Source organism: Pipistrellus kuhlii, unplaced genomic scaffold (genome assembly GCF_014108245.1).
Source record: "Pipistrellus kuhlii isolate mPipKuh1 unplaced genomic scaffold, mPipKuh1.p scaffold_m20_p_15, whole genome shotgun sequence".
NCBI classification, from domain to species: domain Eukaryota; kingdom Metazoa; phylum Chordata; class Mammalia; order Chiroptera; family Vespertilionidae; genus Pipistrellus; species Pipistrellus kuhlii.
Genome location: NW_023425460.1, coordinates 10,456,030 through 10,476,242, shown reverse-complemented (window position 1 = coordinate 10,476,242; position 20,213 = coordinate 10,456,030). Strand labels below are relative to the sequence as shown.

At 52.3% G+C, this 20,213-nt stretch overlaps 1 long non-coding RNA gene across 1 annotated transcript; it reads left to right on the top strand.

The window, feature by feature from the left end:
- Positions 1-1,354: 1,354 nt before the first annotated feature.
- Positions 1,355-17,306, top strand: LOC123652417. Its single transcript, XR_006741751.1, has 4 exons — positions 1,355-1,759; positions 6,213-6,367; positions 6,758-6,851; positions 17,040-17,306. It is a non-coding gene; the product is annotated as an uncharacterized LOC123652417 (long non-coding RNA).
- Positions 17,307-20,213: the final 2,907 nt, after the last annotated feature.

The window sequence follows — 20,213 nt, the reverse complement described above, 5'->3', positions numbered from 1 at the left end:
GGGACTGCTATGGGGGTTCATGGGTGAGGAGGGCCCTCACCCCTGCATGCTCTGCACACCTGCGATGGATGGCGGGTGGGGCTGCCCAGCACCTGGCTCTCCTGGAGTCAACAGTGTGAGCCGCTGCTGCCACGGCTCTCGTGCAAGGTCGCACTGCATTGACAGGTGACATCTGTCCTGCTCTGCTCAGATAACAGCCAGAGGGAGTTCGCCTTTGGACAGACATCAGTTAACTGCCAGGTGTCTCCTGGAGAGGAGTGGGTGGAGCCGGGCTACAGAAACCAGGCCACGAACAGGACGACGGAAGGAATTCTAGACTTGGACTTGGAGGAAACAGGGTGGTTGTGCTCAGACGTTTGATGGTCTGCTCCAGGAAACAGAAACTCTACTTGCCCTGGGCGACTCCGAAGGCAGGACAGCCTCAGAGGGGGAGGCGGACAAGAGGCAATTTCCAGCTCACATGAGGAGAGGTTTCTGCCCGGGGCTGACCCCCAGGGCTGCTGGAGACACAGACAAGCATGAGAGTCCTGTCACTGGCAGTAACGCAGGCAAAGGATGGAGCCTTGTTCTATGTCTGTCACACCCAAGGGACCCTAAGATGTGGCCCCTGGGACCCTGAGAAAGGCATGACATGATCCCCCTGGGAAACGTGGCTCAGACAAAACACACAGAAACCGGTTTGGCTCAGTGGATAGAGCGTCGGCCTGTAGACTGAAGGGTCCCAGGTTCGATTCCGGTCAAGGGCATGTACCTTGGTTTTGGGCACATCCCCAGTGGGGGGTGTGCAAGAGGCAGCTGATCGATGTTTCTCTCTCATCGATGTTTCTAACTCTCTATCCCTCACTCTTCCTTTAATAAAATATATTAAACAACAACAACAACAACAACAACAACAACAACACGCACACAGAGGGAGCTGTGGTTCAGATGCCAGCACATCCCAGGCTGGTCCCACCTTTCTGAAAGAACGTGGGCCCAGTGAACGCTGCCTGGCCATGGCACAGGGAGCAGCTTGTCCTTGGAGGAATGCCACGGAGACCAGATGACCTTGGGCAGCAGGGCAGGGGCAGGGAGAGGGACCAGCGCCAGGCACGAGGAGGGGCTGGGTGTGAGCAGACGACCTCTGCGGTTCCTCCCAGGCCCGAGCTCCTTGGCAGAGAGAAACCCGCAGAACGCGAAGCGGCACACAAGGTTACGGAGGACGGAGCGGAGATCCCAATATAGCCGGCGGGGGAAGGCGGCCGCGGCAGGGAAAGTAGGTCCCCTGAACAAATGAGGCAGGGCATGAAATTAACCAGGCTGGAAAGGGCTGAGCTCAGGGACTCGTTTTTTAAAAACTGTCTTTTAGCAAGAAAAACGAGGGGAAGAAATTTGGGCGATGAAGACGTAATGAGGATTGCGAATGCATCTGTCGACTGCCAGCCAACCGGCAGAGCGGAGCCTTCTGGAGGGCAAGGAAGAGATGCAGCTTCGAGGCTGGGGTGCCCCTGCGAGCCGTCCCTGGTGGAGAGGAGCTGGAGATGAGGAGCAGGCGACAGCATTGGGGGCAGCCCCTTCCGGCCCACATCCCGAAGGCTCCCTGCACTGCAGCCCTTTAGCCAGTCGTTCTGTCCCTCATCTGCCCGCAGGCCCTGTGCTTGTCTAGTCTATCCTACCCTGCCCTCTGCCCACCTGCTTTCCTCACGGGGCGTGCCCTTTTCTCCCATACAATGGGGGCTAGTCCATAGGACTGCCGAGACACGGGGTGGTCCCTTGAATGGTGAGTGTAGGAGCTGGCTGGGGCACCCCAGGATGCTGTCCCCATGCTTTCTTGGGAAGAGTGGATGCTGTGCTTGGTGCCTGGTGTGCCAGGGCAGTTGGCCATGCCCATGCCTGCTCAGCGGGCCTGGGACTCCCCCGGCACAGGGGCTCTGCTGGATTTCTTCTTGGTCTTCCTAGCCCCCGGTCTGGTACCATGGACAGAGGGCATGCCAGGCGGATGGATGGTGGATGGATGGCTAGGTTGCTAGATGGATGGATTGATGGTTGGGTGGATAGATGAATGAATGGTTCGGTGGGTGGGTAGATGGATGGATGGGTGTATTCTACCTGACCATCTGGCAAAGGACATAGGTAATTGTTAAAACGATTCTGACCTTCAAAGGGTGGGGAAGGTGGAAGAAGAGGAGGAGACAGGGAAGGAGAGAGAAGAGGAATCAGGCTTCTAGCTCAGACCTGAGCTACTGGGTCACTGAAGAAGAGGGCGCCTTTCCTGCCTCCTCCCAGGGCAAGGCTCCTTGGCACTTGCCGTTGGGCTCTGCCAAGAGGTGACTGAGCTCCAGGAGCAGGCGCCAGGAGAGGAGAACTGTGAGGCGGGGCTCTCAGCCAGGGGTTCCCCTGGTCTTGTGTTCGGGGGAGTAGCTCAGGGGGTCATTTGGGGTCAGAAGAGGTGGCAGGGCCTGCGTTTGAACCTCTGGACTCCTGCGCTGTTGCATTTGGGTGGGGCACCTGCTGCTGCCAGCCTGGGGAGGCAGTTGTCTCAAGGCCCAAGCACCCTGCTCTGGTGGCTCCACGGGCCCCTGAACCCCGAAGCTCCACAGCCCCCACTACTATGGCTCAGGGCTGAGCTGAGCCCCTTCAGGCACTAGCCCCTTCCCGCCTCCCCCACCGCAGGAGGTAGGAGAGATAACTGGAGCCCAGGAACTAGAGTGCAAAGCCGCAAACGAGTCCCCACTCCCTTGGGACCTGGTTGCAGGGGGGCCCCACCCAGCAGCCAGCCTGCTTCTCCGGGGTTCTGGATGCTGAGCTGGCAAAGAGCACTGCCCACTTGGGAAAACCCTAAATGATGTCATGGTCCAAGCCTTGAGAGCCCTTCCCACCCAGTCAGATCCTCTGGTCCCCCTGCTGGTGCGCGCGCACGCTTGCGTCCCCTCCCCACCCCATGTGGTATACCCGGAAGCCCAGAGAGGGGAGGGGGATCATCCAAGTTCACACAGCACAGGGGAAGCCAGAAAAGACAAACAGCCCCCATGAACCCCAGCTTTCTCACGTCAGTGCCACGGCTCTCCTGGGACAGCCCCCACTCCTCTGAAACCTCCTCCCCTCCCCCATGAACCACTCTCTTCTCCGGAGAGGCGTGGGAAAGGGGTTGGGGGTTGGTTAGGATGATGCGGAGCTCAGTCGTCCCAGTTGCCATGTCCCCCGGGCTTGGTCAGTAGGCAGGCCAGGAATGTAGGCCAGACAGCTCTCCGCTCTGACTGTGCTGGTCCTCCGGAAGTCCAGGTTCCCCGAAGCCCTGCCACAGCCTTCTCCCTGCCGAGGATGGGGAGGTGGAGTGGGTGGGCTGGAAAGCACTCCTAGGGCTGCCTCCTATCTAGCCAGGGTGCCGCCTAGGAGCCTAGGCCACCCCAACAGCTATGCTGTGGGCCTGAGCAGGGTCCTCCTGCACCCTTACCCAGCCCAGCCAGCCCCCCCCCCCCCCCCCCTTCCCAGCCTGTTCTGTGGCCCTGCACGGTGGCAGGCCCTGGAAGAGGTGCCACCAGCTGGATTCCTCCGGAGCTGCCGCCAGGGCCCCGGAAGGCAGGGGGCGGAGGGACTAGAGGCAGCAGGGCGGCTCCTCTGGGAAGGGAGATGGGAACCTGGGGGCACAGGGGAGCCTGAGATCCAGAAGCCACTTCACACTTGGCTTGTTAATTCCAGACTGATTTCAGCTCCAGTCTCCAGGAGCCCTCCCCTCCTTCTCTGGTGTGGGAATTATTCTTACAGCCCAGCTCTCCCAGCTGCTTTGGCTCAGCCCTCCTGCGGAAGAACAAGCTTCGGGGGCCACAAGGGGTCCATGCCCAGGGCTCTGTGTAGGGAAAATCTTATCCCGAAAGGAAGTGTGATGAGAGGGGAAGTAAGAAGGTTCTTAGCTCCAAATAACCCTCATACCAAGAGGCCCAGATAATTCCACCATTAGGGAGTCCTTCCTTTGGATAAATTAGGTCAACAGCACAGCTTCTGAAACATGGATGCTCAGGAGAAGGAACACTGGTTACGGCCGTGAAATTCCAGATCCATGTGTGAGAGGCATCGGAGGGCTCGGGGCATCAGGAGAGCTCTGTGTGAGGGCTGGGAGGAGGTGGAAGGACCAGGGCTGGGGGAAGAGGGTTGACTTGGTCCTCAGGTTCGTTTCCCCAGGATGACCTGATTGAAAATTCAGAGACAGCTGCTCTCAAGGCCTGGACCCCGGGGATGGCCACAGAGAGAGGGGTCTCCAGGAGCCAGGCAGGGCACAGGCTGCTGGGGACATGTGGATGCTCCAAAGAGGCACATTCCACCTTAGCAGGAGAACCCTCCCTCAGCGGAGCTGGGCCCCAATGTCTGCCATGGTAATGAATGCTCCGTACCTGGAGGCATACAAGCCGAAGTTGAGGCCACTAAAGAGGGGGCTGTAGAGGGGGTTTGAGTGAGTCATGTTGGTATTCTGAGGGTCCTTCCCATTCTGGGGGGCTGGAAGGCTGGCTTTGTGGCCGAGAGGGTGACAAGATGGGGGAACTTCCAATGGCCAGGTACCCATGTGTCCCAGCCCGGAGTCAAGAGCAGCCACAGCCTCTGATGTCGCCACAGTCACGTGAGAAGGCACTATTAGCTGCCCTTTTTAGTTGGGGACGTGGCAGCACACGCGGTTAGGGGACTTGTACCAGGTCACCCAGCTGGGGCTCAAGCTTTGTCTCCTGCTTCCAGGCAGAGGGGCCCAGGCTAGGAATGGCATTGCTTCAAGTGTGAGGAGGCTTCTATGAAGTCAGGAGGGCTGGCCTGGGGCGGGCCATACTGCAAGGGCGCCCTGAGCTCAGGTACCCCATAATGCCGAGGAGGCAAGGCCGTGGTTAGGTTCTGGGACCTGCTGATGTCACAAGCCAGGCACACCCTGCCTGGACTGCTGGCCTTGGCCTCCCTGACATCCTGCCTGGGCTCACAGTCCCGCCGTGGAAGTGGGCCCGTGACAAGTTCTGAAATCCTGGCTGGCTTCTGCTCACAGCTACTCCTGTTCTGATTCCCCCCATGTTCCTGGCATGTGATGGGTCCTCAGTTAATATTTGTTGAATGAACCAAAGACATTGTATGCACATATGCATAACCCATGGACACAGACAATAGGGTGGTGGAGGCCTGAGGCAGGGGATGGGGGCGGGCTATAAAAGAGTCAATGGAGAAAAAATGGGTCATATGTAATAGTTCCAACAATAGAGATTGCAAAAACATATATTTGTTGAGTGGGTGGGTGGCTGAGTGAGTGAATTAGAACCCACTCCTGGCTCAGGAAGGCAAGTCAAGTGAGCCCTTCCTCCCTCTCAGAGGAAGTCAGAGGGAACTGAGACCATCTCAGTCCTTGCTCTGCCACAGCTGATCTGTGGCCCTTGGTGAGTTGCTTGGTGTCTCCAAGCTCAGATCCCTGGGAATGGCGCTGCCTGGGGAGAATGACTGATGATCTGCAAGCGCTGGGGATGTGGTGGGCAGGGGTGCTGCCCTTTGCGAGGTGCCTGCAGGGTGAGCCACAGCAGCAGTGGGAGCCTCTCCGCTTCCCCCGGGGCCGAGGCTCACACAGCTAGAGCACAGTGTAGTCCTGAGGGGCTGGGTGGGGTGTCAGGGCCTGGCCTAAGGACTGAGGGGTGCCACAGAGGCCTGGACTGGGGCTTGGCTGAGGATTGGGCCTGGGGCTGGCTCCAGCAGTAGCTGAGAGCTCACGCTGGATCCTGAGTGAAGAATGTAATCAGGGACCAGGCAGAGCTGGAGCTGAGTTCTCAGACGGGGTCAGGGGTGGGCTCAGAGCCTGGGCCTGGCCTCCGGGCTTTAACCCAGGGCTGGATCAGAGGCTCTCTCAGGGCGGGCGGGGTCAGCCTGGGCAGGGGCAGGTTTCCTCTCATGGGAGCCGCTGGGAGCAGCTCTGCTGCCCTCGCAGCACCAGCCAGCTGGATGCGGGAGGCTTTCTGAGGGCATTGGACCTAGCGGTGTCCTCCTTGTTCCCCAGGTGTCCTCAGGGCTACTCGGAGACTTGGGGACCATTTCTTCCTGCGTGTGTGTTGTGCGGGGAAGTGCAGGAGGCCTGTTCAGCTAACACTGACTCTCCCGACGCTGAAGGATGCATGCACCATCATCATTTCCCACATTGCACAGCACTTTATAGTTTATAAAACCCCCTCCCTACCAAGCGTCACTTCATAGTATGAGAAGAGATGATGCCCGTTTTACAGATGAAGAAAACAGAGGCCCAAAGAAGCTAAGAAACTCACCCAAGACCACTCAGGAGGTAGAGGCAAAGAGACAAAGCTGGAAAAGTCTCTAACTTCCTGTCTGATGTGCCACCTCACAGCTGCCTGACTGCCACCAGTCCCTGGTGCCCTTCCCGGTATGCAATCCCCAGGCACTCATGCCATGACCCTGCTGCCCATTGAGGTCAGCAAGCAGAGCCTGCCCTGCAGTCCTGCAAGTCTGTCTAAGTTGCCTCAGTCATCAGCAAGTCACATGGCTGACATCGTGACTGCATAAAGTTAATTTATTTAGTTCAGGAAGGTGTTAATTAAGAGTTGTCATTTATTGTGTCTTTGCCGACAGCTCTCAGGGGCTTCTGAGTTGTCAGTGCTGGTGATAGCAAAAGCTAATGGTATCACAAGCTATTAATAGAATGATTTTAGAAGAGGAGAAGGCAGGAGCTATGGATATGGAAGGAGAGAAGAGGTGGAGGGAGGAGACAGGATGGTCCCCTACTTCCTTTTTCATAAGTGGGTTCCCTCTGCAGGTAGATCCAATCACAGACATTATTGGGAGAGTCAGGGTTCTCTGCTAGGCCCTGTGGTGTCCACATTTGTTGGAGGAGATAAGACATTGAAAAGGTGAGTGGACTTTGGGCCCTGGAGAGTCACACCTGATCATGTCCATCCCTACTCTGCTGCTGCCTGTGCCCCTGTGCCCCACATTCCGGGTGTTTGCCCTGAGAAATGTCTGCTCTGTCATAAGGGCTCTTTTTTTACTTGCTCGGTCCCCTTACCCTAATCCTGAGCATCTTGGGATCTGGATAGTGAATGGGTTAGCTCTGCATCCCCAACCCTTAGCCCAGAGCTTGGAAAATCATGAGAGGTTAGCAGACATTTGCAGAATGAATAAGGGGTCCTCTGGTCCCTCAGTCAGTCTCGAGGTCTGGCCTTGTTGCTGATAGACTTTGAGATATGGGAGGGAAGCATGGGAGACAGACTTTCCCAGTCCCCCAGGCCCTCTCATCCTCTTTAGCCCTGCAGCCCTGGAGTTCCCCACCTGGAGAGTAGCTGGATCCTTGCTGATGAATGTGGGGCAAATGCGTAGATGTGGGCAGTCGTGTGTGGGGAAGTCTTGCCAGGATTAGAGGCATGGTTGGGAAGCTTCAATAACTTCAGCATGAGGATCCACCATGGGGACAAGTGGGGAAAGAAGACATTTAAAACTATTTTAGCTAAACAATGGTGTCTGCAAGGAAGCCACTTGGTGGAATGGAAGGAACATACAAGGAGCTCAGAGCCCCAGGCCTGTTGCTGGGAGGATGAAAGCTCTTTGGGCCTTAGTTTGCCCATCTGTGAAATGGAGTGATGGGTTAAAGCTGGCAAAAGTCCCTTCCAATGCCTGATGAGTTCCACTCCTCCCTCCCACATCCTGCACAACCAATCTGGAGGGCACCCCCATATTCCAGGAGACACGCTGGGATGTCTTCACTGCTTACAGATCCCCTGGAAGGAGATACCTGTATTATCCCCCTATTAAAGTTGGAAAAAGTGGGATTCAAGTAGGAAAACAGGGGCTATGTAACTTGCTCAAGGTCCCAGGTAGGCTTAATCGAGGTGGGTGCTTTTCCCAGAGCTTCAGTCATGTCCACGGATCACCTGGGATGGATGGGTACAAATAAGACCCCAGTTTAGATGCTGGCTGACTGACAGGGCAGCTAGGACTGAGGGGAAGAGGAACTCACTGGGCCCAGCCACTGGGCCACTGGAGCATGGCAGGGACTAACCACAGCCAGCACCGTGAGGCCCAGAAGCATCCATCGGAGCTCTCTCATCCCACCTTCTTCCTCTTATCCCACAGATAGCTCATCATTCAACACACCTTCATTAGGAGGCTGGCCTGACAGCTAAAGATGAATGAGCTCAGCATTTAGGGGAAGAGGTGGCCTCATGAACAGAGAAGTCCCATGACGGATCACAGGGACTGGGTGGATGGGGGTTCAGGTCTGGGGGCTCCTTGCAGGAGGGTTCACTTTTCAGAGAGCAGTGGTCAGGAATGTCTTTTCTAGAGGAAGTGGCCCTTGAGCGAAGCCTTGAAAGGTGGATAGATGCTCACCAGGTAGAGGGGTGGGGCTGTGTGGTGGGCTGCCAGGTGGAGGGAGCTGAGTGGACAGAGTCCTGTGTGAAACTACCTTCTGGCTGAGGCATATCCTGAGGAGAGGTGGGCACTGCATGCCAACTTAGAGACTCTGGGTATCACCCGGAGGGCACTGGGGAGCCATCAGGGGATTTGATTATAAAATGGCATCCACACCTTGATCAGATCACATGACACTTTCCTGCTCTGGGCATTGAGGATGCTGCTGACAATGGGAGGATTCTTCTAGGAGCAGGTCCTGAAACAGGTATTTACGAGCAGGAACGTTAGGAGGTAAAGAAAGGCAGCGAGGCCATTGTCAAACCGGGTACCTTGTGGGTGAGTGGAGCCCTGCCTTGCTGGGAGCTCTGAGAGCTGGGACAGGACCAGCTCCTATGCTGGATTACCCCTAGAGCGAGGAGGCTGGGGTATTCACCCACCAACTTCCCTCAGTCCTCAGTTGAAGGCTCCTCCCAGGAGGTGCTTCTTTCCCTGCATTGCTGGGCTTCCCTAGCCATTCAGCAAGAGGATCCCAGCAGTCCAAGAAAACCCTCAGGCAAAGAAAAGAAGATGCTGGCAGTTGGCAGTTGAGCCAGCGTGCTATGAAGTGGTGAGGGTGAGGGGATATGGATAGAGCGCCAATAGCATCTGCTGTAGTGACTGACACTCAATGCACTTCCCAGAAAGGAGGGCAGAGGGCAGAGGTCAGTTTCCACTAAGTCTCCATCATCCACCACCTGGCTGAGGAGACTCAAAGGTTAGCTGCTGATTGACTCAAAGGTCAATCGCTTCCATGTGCTCCTTCATCAAGGACAGCCTAGGACTGGACCTCAAGACAAGAAGGAGGAAAAAATTCAGTCCTAAGCTCCAGCTCTGGTGAAATACAGGTCTGAGTTCAAGTGCAGATTGCCACTTATAAGCTATGTCCTTGGACAAATCACTTAATACCCTTGAATTTCATTCTTCTCTGAAAATGGGAAAATAGTACCTATACCATGGGATTATTGTGATCAAGAAGCAAAATAATGTGTGGGAAGTATATATGTCCCAGTGCCTTGAATACATTGTGCCAATAAATGTTTGTTATCATTACTAGAGGTCTGGTGCACAAAATTCCTGCACTGGGGGAGGGGGGTGTCCCTCAGCCTGGTCTGTGCCCTCTCACAGTCTGGAAGTCTTCAGGGGATGTCCAACTGCTACAGAGAGGCTCCTGCTACCACCGTTGTGCTTGCCAGCCATGAGCCCAGCTCTTGCATTGAGTGTCTGTCCCCTGGTGATCAGTGTGCATCATAGTGATGGGTTGTTCAGCTGTCCAGTCAATTTGCATATTAGCCCTTTATTATATAGGATTATTCCAGAACTTCATAAAAAGAGAGAGGGGGAAATACAGGTTTGCAGAAAACACAGCCAGGTTACCAGCTCAGAATAATTTTCAGTGACCCATAATGTCTTTGGGAGTTAAAGAATAGACTCTGGTAGCATTTGTGGACTTTGTGAGATCAAATTGACTATTGGCAAGTGACTTTATATCTTTCTTCACATAGATACTACATATGACAATTACTCCTTTGTTTATGTCACCTGCTTCCCCAAGAAATCAAGAATTCATTATCTTGGCATCATTTTATCTTTCCCCTTTCATCTTCAGATTGCCCCTGAAACAGATTTTGAGGATGTGGAGCAGAAGTAGGAACACTGAACAAGGAGTCTTTATTCAGGCTCCAGAAGGAAAGTCAGACTCTTCATCTGGAATGTGGGGATAAAGCCACATAATCTCTGTCTTCTCCTAGGATTGTTAGAATATCACATAAGATTATGAGGGGGGAAATCATGACTGTGCAACTGCTTTGAAAACCACCAATCACCATCCAAAGTCAACACCAGGGACAAAGAGCTGGGACTAGAGCCAGGTGGCTGGCTTGCTTCTTGACCTCAGGCCTTCTTCCAAGCATCTAAGTAATCATGGCCATAGAAGAAGCCATGTCTGGAGGAGCCATTGATGTCCTTTTGCCACATTAAAGATGGCTCAGCTGGGCCTCAGGGCAAACAGCCTGGGAAGAAGAAAGGGTACTTGGGAAATTGGTCCTTGGAAGAGATGCCTGAAGTTTCTACTCAGGAACATCAGTGAGGATGTTCTCAGCTGACTCCTGGGGGTGATAGTGGCAAAGGCTGAGGACTATGGGACTGGTAGTTATTCAACTGGGAGGTGGGTGGTTATCTGAAAAGGGTTATAACCAATTGGGAACAGGTTTCCTCATTTCCTTACAGATGCAGGGACATGAAGGATGTGGCTAAAGGGCCTCCTGCCCACACCTAGTCCATGGGAAGTGGGAAGCTGTTCAGGTTGGCAGCACTGGTGGTCTGCAGGAGGCCACGTGGCCTCCCCTTCTCTCTGACTGTAGCCTGAGCCACACTGGGATTAGTTTGGATCTAGCTCTTGATACCAGCAGAGTGAATGGTCAGTTGTGGTGTTTTGCAATGTGAAGTCATAGTGGGCTGGAAAGATTGTAGGGCTGGGGCTGGGGGCCCAGGATGAGGGGTCTTTGCTTACACAAGCAGGTCTGGATCTGGAATCCCATAACTCAGGAAACCATTTCCACTGTCTCCCAAAGAAGGAAAGTCATGGGCCCCAGTGGGGCAAAGAGAGGAAAGAGCACATTCCCTATCTTGGGATGTCTTGGGATTCTTTAGAAGAGGCCAATAATGCCAGTGGGTGGAGAACACCAGTTTGATGCATTGACATCCTCTCTGACTTCCTGTGGCTCCATAAAAGACACCAAAATGGACAAGTCTCCACTTAGATTACAATGGCTCTTGTGGGGCTGTTTTCCTTGGGGGAATTCTTCTGTGACTTCTTGATTGGAAAGGTATAGTGATATCGAAGGAGGGTTCTTGGTGCTTTTCAGAACCCCTGATGTACCTGAGACAGTCCTGCACTGAGGACCAGGTCTCATCAATAGCTGCTTCAATGCCAGGGAAGGCAGTACTGAGAAGTTCTTGTTTAGGTTCAAGTGCTGGTTTCCATTTTAATCTGTTTTCAGCGACCTATTCAAGTTGATTTCCTGAGATCTTATTTTATTTTCCAATGCAAAAACTAAAAAGGAATTGGTTTATTTTGTAATTTAAGTGCAAAGCTTTCCAATTTGTGGCTTTTCCAGTTTTATTTCAATAGTTTACATCCACTTAACTCTGAACTCAGAATATGCCTGTGAACTGAGATCACAGAGGAGGTCCATTTGGGAAGACAAGAGTCATAGCAGCCAGAGATTTAGGGGAGGAGATAGAGGGGAGGCAAAGAGAGGAAAGCCAAAGAATGGCAGTGGAAGGAGGATCACCCAATGGGCTGGAGAGAAGAAAGGAGAAAGATAAAAGAGAGATAATAGGTGAGGAAAAAATGAGACACATGCAATCAGATGTGGGGACAAAATATTAGGGGAAAGAGAGAGGGAAGCAGAGAGAGGGAGACAGAGAAGGTGAGGCAGGAGAGGTGAGGTAGAAGAAAGGTGAGCATAGGACGGAGGTGGGGATATGAAGGCCCCAAGTTCAGGAGTCCTTTTCTCTACCAAGCATCTTCACGACAGATAAAATACAGTACAGCTGGGCTTTTTTCTCTTCTTAATTGACATCTTTGAATCTGTCCCCGCTTGACAAATCAGGCCATTTATTATTAGCGATGACAGGGATAAATATCACAGGCATTCATTTTACATCTGGGCCCCCTGATAATAGAAGTCAACACATCAACCCAACTCCCCAGGGCGCCCTCCCTCCTCCCTGGGGCTTCCTAGCAGGGAAACTGGGTGGCCAGAAGCTGTCCGGAGCTTTTCTGGTGCTAAAAATTCCTATAAATCCTCTCCAAATGGGAGGCTAAGCATGTAGGAACTGTCCACCATCTCAGTGGTGCTGAAAACCACCCTCTTTCTGGCTACAAGGGGAAGCTGGGTGGCTGGAAGCTGCACCCTGCCTGTGTACAGCTGAAAGCATCCATTGTCCCCAGAGAGGACAGAGATCCCAGGACTGGGATGGCAGGAGTGTGCTCCATCCACATAGAACACAACTACTTCTGGCATGAAGTCAACAGTGGCTTACATGTACTGTGCCCAGCCCTGGTTCTAAAAATCCTGGATGACTATAAGCACATCCCTTCCCCTCTCTGGGTCTCAGGTTCTGCACCTGTAACATGAAGGGTTGGATTAGATGTGATCTCTAGGCTTTCCCAGCTCCAGCCCTTTTTGTTACAAAAGTCCTTAATAGATTCCCTCTGTTTATAGAATTAAGTTCTAAATTCCTTAACCAGATCCTGAAGGCCCACTGTGGTCACTATTTCCTCATACTATTCTCATTCCAGCCAGAAGAACCTTCTCTCCACTCATTGTGTGTGTGTGTGTGTGTGTGTGTGTGTGTCTGAGACTTTGCCATTCCCACTGCCCGACTGTCTCCTCTGACTCTCCATTCCTAATCTCTGTGAAAACGGATTTATGAGCCTCTCCTTAAACAGCAATGGTCTTACACTCATTGTGATTTCATCTGGTTGTGCCAGAATCTTGAAGGCAGGCCTATGTCTCACATGGCTTTGCAGAGCAGGATTGTGCTGAGTGGGGCTCAGTGGCTCGACAGTTTTTCGATAATGTGCAAGGAGCATGGGTGAATATTGGGTATTTTGGCCCATCAAGCTCTTTTGATAGAACCACCAGGGCTCTCTCAAGATTATCAATAAATGGAGTTACTCTGAGAGGAAATTAGCTTAGGCTGTGGTCCACTCTCTGACACAGACTCTTTCCGGGGCTCCCACTTCATGCGGGCACTCGTGGGCAAGAGTGCATTCATGCAGACACAGAGCCTTTTCATTTCCTCTTGGAGTGGCTGAGACATGCCAGATTGAGCACACAAGCCTCCTTCTCCCTGTTTGCTCAGAGTCTATGGGAGATGACCCTGCACTCTCATTGTATAGTTATGATGGCCGCCTCAGCTTCAATTTTAGAGACCTTTCAGGAAGCTTCCTATTAACCAATTCCCTGGGAGCCCAGACTGCTCCCTGGAGAGACTTTTCTTTGGGTCAAACCTTGGAAGATCCAACATGATTTTATTACTGGACATGAGAAGTCTCCTGCACAGTCACAAGGCAGGTATGTTGCCTCTCCCAAGGGGGCCTTAGGACCTGCAAGCTCTTCCCTTCACCCAGATATACTGGCATCTTCTCAGGACCTGGAGTTCCCCCACAGAACCTTGTAATCTCAGCGATCAAAGGGCTTGGAGATGATCTATTGTAGATTCTAGGTCAACATCTTCAAGATGAGCAAACTGAGGCTCAGAAAGAGGAAACCAGTTGCACAACAGAGAGGAGTGTCTTCAACTGGCTCCAGCCTGTGCTCTGTCTCCTGATGCCAGAGGTAGACTTGTGGAGGCGGATGTGGCTCAGCGACGCCTCTAATGGTGGGACTCCAGGCATGGTGACAGGCGGTGAGGGAGCTGTCAGGGATACATTTGAAGGGGATGGTGCCTCCTACCTTGAAGGGGAGGCCTATGACCTCAGGCAGGAGAGCTGCCTGTGGAGGGGCAGCTCAGGATGACCCCTTAGAGACCAAACTAAGGGCTCTGAGCCCTCCCAGGCTGATGGGAGTGGGAGGGCTTCAGTCATCTCTGCACAGGGGACGGGTGGCTGGGGAGGAGCTAATGAAGCTGTCTTCTCACCGACACGCCAAGACAATGATGGATGGCTCACGGGGAGAAGGCAGGTGTTGGCACATGGCCCATTGGGCAGGGTAGAGAATAGCATGCCCCTCAATGTCACTGAGGGTCACAGTGACTGCTGGCCTTCCGGGGCGGAGGGGGGGGGCGGGGCATGGGCTATGGGGTGCAGTGAAAGGGATCCCAGAAAGAACAGTGTCTCCCCTAGCTCCACTGTGTCACAGACAGATGGAATATCAACGTTAAAAGCAACCATATAGTCCAGCCTGCTCGTTGTCTAAGCGGAGCTGTACAGGCCTAGAGAGGGGTAGATGAACTAAGATCACACAGCAAGCTAAAAGCAGAGGTTCCTGTAAATGTCCTTGGTGGTCCAGGAGACAGAAGAGAAAGAGATGCATCATTGTATCTCTGTATTCACTGATTGGAGGCTGGAGAAGGGTATGGTCTTAACTTCTTGCCTAGCAGTTGAGGCCTAGATGTTCTGTTGGCACCTTCTGGTCCTCCCCGATCTGTAGCCCAGGCCATCTGCCCTCCTCCAACCTCAGCTTTAGCTCATGTCCCCCAGGGGCAGGTTGCCTTCCAAGCCCCTCCCATCTATCTGTCTGATAATCCATAGAAAACCCCAAAGCCCTTTATAGTCACATATTTTACTCCGCAGTTTGAACTAACCCTGCACAAGGTCCCCACCTGAGCGGTGCTCCATTACTATTTAGGGAGGACCTCCCCGAAGAACTTTCTCTTCCATGGCAGCCATTCCTAGACTCATTGGAAGTACCTCTAGTACAGATGCCAGAGGGCTGCTTTCCTGGCATGTGGGAACCAGGCAGGCCCAAGAGGGAGACAGGGATTGACGGAGAAAATGGCGAGTGAGACCTTGACTTCTGCAAGCCTAGAGCAGTTTCACCCCAGTCCTGGCCATTGGGATCTTCGCTCTCCACTGGTGTTCGCTCCCCACTGGTCTTCACTCCCCATTCTGGCCTGAGAGGGCCTGTGGGGTTTGGTGGACAAGGCAGGCCCCAGATGTGGTTGCTCCCTTCACCTCTGGTAGGGACTCCAAACCCATCGAAAGTGCTCTTGTCATTAGCTCACTCAACAGGTGCTATCCCAGCCTTCAGTGGTGAGCTGGGAATCATTAGCCCCATTTCCCAGATGAGGATACTGAGATCCAAAGAGGAAAATGACTGGTGAGGGAGGATAAATAGGCTATTCATGGCGATAAATGTTTATGGAGCACCTACTATGGGCAGGCACCATGCTAGATGCCGAGGATACGAAAGGGAGTGCAGCAGACCCCTTCCAGGGCCTTTCAGAGGCCAGGTTCTCACATCGGTGGGTCTCTGGCCACTGGAAGGACTTGCAGGGACTGGAGCACCATCTTGAGAATCTGCCCCCGAAACTCAGCGTCCAGATTTGCACCTCAGAGCTCTTCCTCCTGCCCCTGAGGCTTCCCCACAAACTCATTGCCAGCATCCTTGAGGGCACCCCCCTACCTCTGATGCTCTGGAGTGTCCATCGAACCCTCCCTAGTGCTCTGTCTTCAGCTCCCCTCCTGCCAGAGCTTCCCAGGTTATCCACCACTGACATGAAAAGAAAATGGAATGAAAGAACAAGGAGGAAAGTCTTCACCCCTCCAGCATCTTGAGTGAGGGAAGGAAAGTCGACCTTTCCTCTCCCCAATGTCCCGCTGCCTCTGGCAGGTAAGTGGAGACATCCAGTCAACCTAGGGTCAAGATGTCCTAGGGTGTGGGGAGTAGAAGGGCCTTCCTTTGTCGAGATGGCAACACAGCCTACTCCCTCCCGCCCTCACGGTGTGCTCCTCCTTGTCAGCCTACCAAAGCCAGATTTGTCTTGCAAAGTGGCATCATTATGAACGCATCAGCCTCCTCTGGACGCCTGCGCAGCTCCCACCAGCCCATCCGGGCTCGATTACATCTGAGGCTGTCTGGGGTAATTAAGTGACATTAGGACGCGTCCCCCGCTGTAATGCAGTGTTCAAAGCCCTGGGCTCCTGCGTTCGGGGAGGTGCCGCCGCCGTACCAAGGCCGTGTCTGCCTAATGCACCGCGCTGTGATTGCGGCTAATTACTCCAAAGACAGGCCTCATTAGTGGCGGGTTTGGTCTGGAAGGTGGGGAGCAGGCTGCCTCTCCCCATCCCCCAGTCCACGAGGTCACAGCCTGGCCTCCCCCCTCCCTCTGCAGGCCCAGCTTCTTTTGCTCTGCTACTCGGCTAGATTAGAATTAGGGCAAAGAAATTGCCAAAAGAGGGCTCCAGGGGCCTTCAAGAACTTTCGGATTGCTTTATTCAATAAGAGGGAACTGAGGCCCAGAGGGGTAACTAAATTGCCCAAGGTCACACCGCACACGTGAAATGTGCCATCCTTGCTAATCTTCTAGGCCTGGAAAGGTGGGGATGGACTGAGTGGCACTATGCACAGCCAAACCCCATCTGGATCCAGGGCTGGTGGAGGAAGAAAGGGCTCAGGAGTGCTCAGGAGAAGGGCAGGATGGATGCATCCCTCCCCCACTCCAAAAACACCATGTTCTTCTTCATTGTGACCCTTTTGCCTGGAACACTCTTCCGAGGCCCTTCACAAACTACCTTGTATCTGTTGATGCCTTTCACCCTTCAGGCCTCACTTCCTCCAGGAAGGTCCCTCCCACTGAGCCTGACTTCAGTGCACCTCATACACACTCCCAGGGTACCCTCTACCTCCCCATTCCAGCGTGCATTCCTGGGTACTGCCAATGGCCAGTCATTTGTTCACACCCTATGTGACTCTAAACCCAGAAGGGACAAGAACTAACCCTTTCTTGTTGGTGTTGGTCTCCCCAGTGCCTAGCTTATAAATGGCCTCGGGTAAAAATTATCAGAATAAAAGACATAATGATTATGGCTGTCTGACCACTATAGTGACCACCATGTTCGTGATCCCTTACACCTGAGAGTTTTTCATACTTCCAATCTTTCTTTCTGTTGCACGACTCCCTCACATGACTCATTCTAGCCACCTGGATGGTGCCAGGATAGTCCTGAAACTGCAAGATGTTGGACGTGAGGGTGAAAGGAGCCTGGATCTCCGAGTCACTGCATGGAGCAGAGATATCCAGGAAAGCTGCCAGACATTGATCAGCGTTTGTGCAAATACTAAACACTTTCTCATTTGTAAAGCCACTGAACTCTGGAGGCTATTTGTTAGAGCAGCTAGTGGAAATTGCTGTGACTAATATAAAGAGATTGAACTTCATGGGATGCAGATAGGAAATGATTTTATTTTCTCTAATCCCCGCCTTTAAACTTGATCCTATCAAGTCTTCTTTCCTTGTCTCTTGAGAACATCTTAGAGTCCATAGTTTTGGGTCACTGTTGGTATTAACAAGAGCCTCATTTTAGTAAGTAGGACTCACTTTCAGGGCCAGTCCAGTTTCAGTCAACGCTTCAGTCTCACACTCATTGTAAAACCTCTCTTTCCTTCCACTCAGGTCTGTCTGACCCATGACTTGGTGACTAAGAATAAAGAGTCTGTTCGTTTTACACTCCTACCACTTGCTTACTGTCCAACTGCCGGCTCTGCCAGGATCAGGGCCAGGGAGGCAGAGGAATAAGAGGAAAGGGGACCTGCACTGTCTGAGGACACAGCGCTGAGTAACCTCTTGTTCTACCTTCCCCAACCCTGTTTCTGTCACTGCTGGTGCATCCCTGTCAGGACACATTCCCAGGTTGTGGGCTAGTTCCCAGTAGGGGGGCATGGAGGAGGAAACCAATCAATGATTCTCTCTAATCATTGATGTTTCTATTTCTCTAACTTCTCCCTTCCTCTCTAAAATTAATAAGAAACATGTTTTTAAATATGCATGTACCCATCCATAAAATTTAGAACACCCACAGAGGTGTGTGAAATCTCAGTTAGTAACCTCTGAACCCAAGTGCTGGTTCCCTCTGAAGCCTGCATACTTCAGTGTGGGCCCCTTTGGAGGCCCAGGCCTTTCGCCCTTGGTTCCTTGCCCAGCACCCTTCTCAAATCACCTGGTAGACTTACTCTTCCCCAGCATGCTAAGAAGTCCTGCCTCCACACCTTTGTCCCTGTTGCACCTCTTTCCAGGAACAACACTTTCTCGGTGCCCTTCCTGATGTTACTGCTGTACAGAGCCCAGCCCATTCCCATTCTTCTCTAGGAAGCCACCTGGAATGGCAGAATTCTAAAGTGCATTTTGAGATCCCTGTCCCTGACTAGTTAATGAAATATGGAACCAGTTACTGCTGTGAAGGGACTTTGCAGATAGAATTAATGTTACTAACCAGTCCACCTGAAAATAGAAAGGTTGTCCTGGATTCTCTGAGTGGTCTCAATGTACTCACATGAGCCCCAGAAAGCAGAAGGGGAAAGCAGAAGAGCTGGTCAGAGAGATGTGGTAGACGAAGAAAGCCTTGGAGAGAAGAAGGGAGGTCAGGAGATTCAAAACATGGAAGGACTAGACCCTCCAGTGCTGGCTTTGAAGATGGAGGAAGGCAGCCAGGAGCTAAGGAATGCAGGTGGCTGCTAGAGAGTGAAAACAGCTGCCGAGAAAACAGGGGCCTTGGTCCTACAACCACATGGAACCGAATCCTGCTCAAAACCAGAACAAGCTTTGAAGCAGATTCATCCCGAGAACATGGAGAAAGGAACACATCTTTGGCAACATCTTGAATTTGGTTTTGTGAATCTGAGAGCAGCGGACCAACTAAGCCATGCTGTCACTGACTTCTGACCTACAAAACTGTGAGTTAATAACTGTCTGTGATTTAAAGCCACTAAACTTGTGGTCTTTGTTATAACATCAACAGAAAACTAGGACATCATCTGTGATGGATTAAATAGAGCCACAAAACCTTTGACCTTCTTCCTATTGACTGGTGGATATATTTTCCCGCCCTTGAATCTTGACTAAGCAGCCCTTGACTGCTTTGACTAAGGAAGGAGCAGAGTAAAGTGTGCCGGCACTAGGCTTAGCCTTTAGAAGCACTGGCAGCCCACACCTTGGTTTCTTGGAGCCATGAGCTACCATGTAAGAAATTCGCCTATGCCACGACTGCCATTCTGTGAGAAAACCCAAGCTAGCCTATGAAGAGGCCATATGGGGAGAGAAGAATACCTGGTCAGTTCCAGCCCCCAGCCATTTGGGTCATCCAGTGAGACCACAGACAACATGGAGCTAAGACTGATCATCCCTACTATACCCGACCTCAGTCTCTGATCGACAGAACAGTGAGCTATAAGAATAGCAACAACTTTCTGTCCTCCAGGCATTAAGTTTTATGGTAGTTTGTTATGCAGAAATGGATCACTGAACAGCTGTTCATGACAATTCCAGTCCCCAGGGATCTTTTTCTTCTTTTAACACCTGTAGTGTGAGCACTGCACATGTTCAAGTCAGAAACTGATGCCAATGTGAGTAGCAGGAAGGTGTGAGTGTAGGGATCGGCATGTTTTGCCTGCCCTGAGGATTCGCCCTGATCAGCAGGTTTCACTGGACACCTGGAAGCCCCAGGAGATGAGGACCCACAGGGATAACTCAATGTCCTCTGAGTGTGCATCTGCAAGTCAGTATCTGTTGGACCAATGAAGCCTGTTCTGTGCTCATGCCATGGCCCAGAGCCCTTCCCACGTGCCATACTGACGGACCTTTCTTTCTAGACTCCTCGTACAACCAACAGGAAACCTTCCCCTGTTGGTGGCAGCTCCGTTGGAGAGAAGCCACTCATCTCTTTGGACATACCCAAGGACTGCTTTACCCACATCCTTGTAAACTTATGGGGCCCTCTTTTCTTACTCCCATCGCCCTTGGAGTCACTCTTACTGATGCCGAGAAAATAGAAAATAATGATTTTTTCCTATCAGCCATGCCCTCCATGCCCAAAGGTTAGCAACTCTCCTAATTACACCTCAGGTCACTCCCAGGAAGCAGTGCATACTAAGTAATATGCAAACTAAGTAATATATTTAATTAAACCCAAAGACAACCACTGGTCTTTGTGATCATATCTGGTTTTGTCTTCTTAAAGGGACCAAGGACTTCACTGTCCCATGGGACCCAGAGTGAGGCTGGGCACTAACAAAGGTTAATAAAGGGCAGTCAATATCTCTGAAATAAAACTGTGATTCCAGACGTCAGAGCTGGGAAGGTTTTGTTTTTTAAAAATA